Source organism: Ursus americanus, chromosome 22, assembly GCF_024610735.1.
Source record: "Ursus americanus isolate L20-20 chromosome 22, mUrsAme1.1.p, whole genome shotgun sequence".
NCBI classification, from domain to species: domain Eukaryota; kingdom Metazoa; phylum Chordata; class Mammalia; order Carnivora; family Ursidae; genus Ursus; species Ursus americanus.
The window spans coordinates 52,168,248-52,174,571 of NC_142148.1; the positions used below are offsets into that span (position 1 = coordinate 52,168,248).

The following is a 6,324-nucleotide window of genomic DNA, read 5'->3' on the forward strand; positions in this document are numbered from 1 at the left end:
ATATCAAGGTGCCGATTAGCTTTCTCTTTGGGGAACATTCAACAGTGGTTTTTTGAGACATCGTCTTAGGCCCGGATCCCCTGGGGATCTCGTGAAAATACAGATTCTGATTCAGTAACACTGGGAGCGACCTGAGACTCTGCATTTCCAACACGCCCTCTGCGGATGCTGAGGCCACTTGTCCACGGACCACCCTGACAAACAGCGCCAGCAGGCCATTTGACCAAAATTATCTGTTTCACCACTGAAAACAGAATTTTCAGCAACAGTTTGGCCGCAACGAGGAGGTCTTTTTATTGCCGGGAAGATAAACAGCCAGGGCAGGGCTTTGTCCACACCTGCAGGCCTCTCCTCTTCTTCTCTTCCAGGGCATATGGAGGCAGGATGGAAGGAGGTCAATAGTTTAGGAGCTTCTTTAGGTCAGTGGGTTTTCTTTCCTGTGCCCTCCTGTATCTCTGCGATGTGTGCAGAGCACAAAGTCCTTCCAAGAGGGATGGCCGAGGCTGAAAGGGGGTAAGGTGGGAGCCTGAGCTCCTGAGTCAGCCCTGGCACGTGGGCAGAGGCAGGTGCTAGGGGCCACTCTGTGTGTGGTGCACGGGCTCCCTCGCAAGTCCCCATGAACGGGCCAGAGGAGCTTCAGAGAGGACGGGCAGAAGACCCAATATTGCTCCAGGCGACAGAGGAGGGAAAAGACTGAGGTTGGTCCATGGCTGAATGGGCTTGGATGTGGCTGCAGGATGGAAAGTGGCTGCAGATATACTACAGCCCCGTTCAGGGTAGTCTTGATAGAATGCAGCGACGGGAAATTCTTTCGAGCATTTCAAAATTCTTTCAATTCTTTCAGGTGGTATGGAAAGAAAAGCAGCCTGAGGAAAGAATATACATTGGCTCGTGGCAGTGGTAGATGATTTGGCTCGTTGGTCAGGGACTGGGAGGAAGAAGATTTATGACAATTAGTCGTGGGGAACAGACATGTAGGTGGACCCATGGGAGTGGGCACCAGGTATGATGATCTTTGCATCACACATTGACATCCACCCAAGTGCATTCAACCTGGAAAAGGCACTAAGCAGCCGAGTACATCCTGGCCACTTGATATCCATTCTAGCCTCTCACATTGCCCATCCCAGTGCTAGCATAACGGGCTCAGGAATGGACATGGTGACATGGATGGAAGGCAGGGCCCCAAGACCTTCCCATTTCTTCTTTCAGCAACTATGCTCTGAGCACTCAGCCTGTGCCAGGTGAGTTGGTGCGCCCCAGTGCAGTCTGCAAATGGCCAAGTTGTTTCTGCTGTTCTGATGGAGAACACCTTGAAAGCAAGATGTGTGAAAGAACAGAGCAGATATTATACTCCAGTTACCAGCACAGTGTAGTAGGGAGGGCTAGGGAGTCACAGGAGAGGAGGGTCTGGAAGGCCTCCACATGGTGACATCTGCTGGTAGCAGATTGACAAGAGGGAGCAAGAGCTGCACACCTCTGGGAACAGTGTGTCAGGGAGAGGGCACCACTGGGGCCAAATCTCTCAGACAGAAACTAGTTTGACCAGAGAAGATTCGGAAAGTGGCCAGAGTGGCTGGTGGAGGCTGGGAGGTGAGAACAAGAGATGGCAGTGGATGGGAGGGCCAGGTTACCTGAGTTAGCTATCTGTTTGTCTCTGAGAACACTACTAGAAAGCTTAGCACTTCTGAAGCGTGATATTTCCTAGCTCCCAATTCGGGGGGGGCTGGAATCTCCACACAGTTGAGACTGGGTGTTTCTGCCCCCAGGTCTCTGTGTGATGCAGTCTGCGCCTCACCCGAGGCCCAACTGTGGTAAGATTTGCTCCCAAGTCACTGATGTGACTAATGTCAGGATTTAGCTCAGACTCAACAAAGTGGGTTTAAGCGAAATCCTGAATTTGAGTTCTTTTCTGCCTATTAGCCTGGGCACTCCCTAGGTTCCTTCCTCTGTGGGCCTCTATGTAGGGCAGTTCTAAACACCAGTGCTTGCTTCCCCAGTGCAGGGATACAGGAAAGAAAGGAAGGGAACAGAAGAGAGTAACAGGAAAGTGACAATGTTTTGTCATATTCTCTTGGTCAGAAACCTATTAGCAACCAGGCAGTGGATAGACAGGGAGGTATATAGCACGGGTGGGGATCCCTGGGAGCCACTGTGGAGTCAACGTGGTGGTATAGTCAGCACATTTCATCCAGACCATGAAATGGAGGTAAGCTTTAAAGTCGATGTGTGTTATGTTAACATGGGTTTGACTCCTGTGTGGCACTTAAGAGACAAAAAGAAAGAACAAAGAGAAAACAAACAAAAAACCAGTCTCAAATGTAGAGCACAGACTGGGGATGGCCAGGTGGGGGGATGGGTGAAATAGATCATGGGGATTAAGAGTACACTTATGGTGCTGAGCACTGTGTAATGTACAGAACTATTGAGTCCCTGCTGTTCACCTGAAAGGAATATAACACTGTCTGTCAATTATAGTGTAGTTTCAAAACTTAAGAAAAATCGGTCCTATGAGATCTAAGCTTAGAATACGCAGAGTTTCCTCATGAGGTCTCATCGGGCTGAACGTCAATCCACACGAAAGGTAAATGAAAATGTCCAAAGACAAAAGTACAGTCTGTTTATATGGAAAGGCCAGGGCCCACCTCTGTGTTCACATAAAAGGTAACGTCCTATGCTACTGGCAGTTGGAGCAGAGTTTCACTCGAGTCCTATTGGAGCGATGCTCCTCTGGTGTTCTCATTCTACTTGGTTGTGTGTCTTTACGAAGTAATTGAAATAACGATTCCTAACCTTTGTCTCGTGGATGAAGCAATATTCGACTCTTGGTAGCCATCGAAAGTTTGGAGCGGGAACAACTTTCGGAAAATATTTAGCATTCGTATCTCTCATCGTGTTACAGATAAGGAAGCTGAAGCCCAACAAGGGCACCCGGGGAACAATAACACAGAGGAGGTTCTCCTGACACCTGGTTCAGGGTCCTAACTCATTGAGGAAGTGTGAAGAACGCCCAACCCTCCAGGGTCAATGGACATATCATTTGAACGTGTCATTTTTAAAGAAAAGTGAAATGCGGTCAAACATGGAAAGACAGAAAATAACATCCTTTTAAAGAAAATCCACTATGATCCTCTACACTGTTTCTTACGTTCCACATATGAGTGAAAACTGATGATAATCATAGGGGAAAGGAGGGAAAACTGACCGGGAAGCCATCAGAGACGGAGCAAAACCATGAGGGGCTCTTAAGCACAGAGAACAACTGAGGGTGGCTGGAGGGGAGTTGGGTGGGGGGATGGGGCAACTGGGTGAGGAGCATAAAGGAGGGCACGTGATGTGATGAGCACTGAGTGGTATATGCAACTGATGAGTTATTCAACACTACATCTGAAATAAGGATGGACTGTATGTCGGCTAATCGAATTTCAATAAAAAAATAACAGAAATCCAAGGTTCTGTGTTTTCTTGTTTTCAATACGAAAAATACCGGATGATTTCTTTTCTTCCCACAAGCAATGAAGGGAGCTAGCCTATTCAAGGTGAGGCAGTTTTCAGGGCATGCTGCCTTTTTCATTTCAGCCCTAAAGAGACTTTCAAACATGCTTTCAGTTCCAGGCCTCTTGCCCTTCGAGTCCATTCTGAGCACCCTTGACAGGGTGGCAAAAACTTTGTTTCTTCAAGGTGGGTCACCTCAAGCAGGTAACATCTGTACTTGCCACAGAGTTACTACAGGTGTGCACCCTCCATCACTTACAAGTGCCTCTCGACAAGATTTCCTCACAGGCGGCATGAATACTGCTGGCTGATGGTTTTCTCTTTGATGACATTGATCCCATTTTTTCACTTGCACGATGACTGGGAGTCGGCTCTCGGTCTCATTCCTGGTGGTGATACAGCTCTCCAGCTCCCCCTCAAACATGTCCATCTCCTCTCTCCCAGAGAGGAACATGCAGAACTTAGGGACCATGGGGCGCCTGGGTGGCGCAGTCGTTAAACGTCTGCCTTCAGCTCAGGGCGTGATCCCAGCGTTCTGGGATCGAGCCCCACATCAGGCTTCTCTGCTGGGAGCCTGCTTCTTCCTCTCCCACTCCCCCTGCTTGTGTTCCCTCTCTCACTGGCTGTCTCTGTCAAATAAATAAATAAATAAAAATCTTAAAAAAAAAAAAAAACTTAGGGACCATGAACTGGGAACACAGAGCAAACATATAAAGGTCTTGCCTGACTTCAGCTCAGCATAGGAGGGACATACTGTTCCCCTTTGGTTTGACCCCAGTGTAATTTAGTACTCTAACCTTCTTTGCCATTGACTCCAGACAGTGGCTCACCAAGACGGGAGGGATACGGAGTTCCTTGCAGACACGCCCACACACCATGTTCATCACCGTCTAGCATGTAAGACTATGTCCCTCATCTGATTAAGAAACTCTTCAAACGTTAATGGATCAGAGTGCAATGAAAGTCTAACTTGGAAGAAGGGCTGAGCTCGGGGATCCGTCCAGTCATATGTCTCACTGCTCCCATCATCCACGTAGGTGCTGCACAAAATGGACAAGGTCCCATTTCCAGTACACAGCTCATGCTGGCCCATCATACATATTCCTATCCTCTTGCGATCACATAGCGTCATGACCCCATCATCATGCCAGTGCTTCTCCAGTTCATGCTGCTCTCTTACTCCACTAATGAACCTTTTTCATCTCGGAAGTGCAGCCCAATAATATTCATTTTCATAGCTTCACAAAATAGGATTTGGCCATGCTTTAATGGATATGACCTGCAAGGCACAGGATAGAAAAGAAAAATAAATTCACGTACAGGACATTCAGAATACTTACAATCTTTGTGACGTTAAAGACATTAGCAATGAAGTAAAAACACAATCCACAAGATGGGAGACCATATTTGCAAACTGTCTATCTGGCAGGGGCTCAATATCCAGAATGAATAGAGATCACATGAACTCAACAACAGACAACAAAATGAATGCAATGCGTGAATGTGCAAATTGGGAATAGGCATATCCTCAAAGATGTGCACGTGAAAAGAAATTTGAAAAGATACATCACTAATGTTAAGGGAAATGCAAATTATAAAAAGCAATGAGATACCATTTTACATCCTTTAAGATGACTCTTCCAAAAAAAAAAAAAAAAGCAATCAGAAGGGGAAAAAAGAGCAAGTGTTGGCCAAGATGTGGAGAAGATGGAAGCCTTATTCAATGTGTGTGGTAGGGATGTTTAACAGCATAGTTGTGAAATCAGTATGGTAGTTTCAAAAAAAATTAAAATTAGACTTACTATGTGTTCCAGTAACTCCACTTCTGGGGTGTATACCCAAATTAATTGACAGCATGGTCTTGAAGACATATCTGAACACACATTTTCATGGCATCATTATTCATAATAGCTTAACCATGAAAGCAATCCAAGTATCTGTCGAGGGAGGAACAGATGTTGTATGTACACATATTGGAATAGCATTGATTCTTCAAAGTGGAAGAAGACATTGACATATGCCACAACATGGGTGAACCTTGAGGATATTATGCTAAGTAGATGAGTATTCATGAAAATACACACTTTGACTTCACTCTTAGGACCTACCTAGAGTAAATTGCCAAAGACAGTAGAATGGTGTTGCCAAGGGCTGGAAGTAGGCGGTCATCGGAAGTTTCTGATTCATGGTATAGAGTTTGAGTTTTACAAGATACAATGAGATGTGAAGCTGGGTTACAGGGAGGTTGTTCAAACATATTAATGCATGGAATACCCTTAGAATGTACTCCATGAACTTAATGGACTTAACGACATGAAAATAAATGTAAACTGCAAATACGGAGAAACGAACTCAGGACAATTTCGTCTAGCCATTTATATCCTTTTGTTTAGGTCCTATCTCAGACATTTTGCTTCAGCCATTTTCCATGAGGCGACTTTGATCAAACAAAATGTTCTCATTCTGTGCCCACTTGGAAGCTTACAATCAGAATTTTCCAAAACATGAACAGTTTTTTCAAAAGTTACTATCTGACGTCACTTATTAAGACTTTCTATTCTTTGACAAATTGTTAAATGGAACAACATTTTAAAATTCTATTTCATCTGCTTTAATTTTAATTCACTGATTTTTAATTTCAGAATCAACTTTCTATGCCAATGGCTTGAAGTTTTTAACCCCTAGGATAACCTACTGGCTTTCGGTTCTGCTGTTTTCAGTTTTGTTTACGTGACGTTCTTTTTACCATGTCCAATTTCCTGATGCTCTCTATGAATATTAAAATATTTTTTTGCTCCAGTTGTTTTGATACATTTGACATACAGAACT

General features: G+C 45.0%; 1 long non-coding RNA gene across 1 annotated transcript; it reads right to left on the reverse strand.

The window, feature by feature from the left end:
* Window positions 1–3,453: 3,453 nt before the first annotated feature.
* Window positions 3,454–5,861, reverse strand: LOC148108164 (uncharacterized). The gene is made up of 2 exons (XR_015721154.1): window positions 5,298–5,861; window positions 3,454–4,774 (listed from the first exon to the last, which is right to left on the reverse strand). It is a non-coding gene; the product is annotated as an uncharacterized LOC148108164 (long non-coding RNA).
* Between the last annotated feature and the right edge of the window lie 463 nt (window positions 5,862–6,324).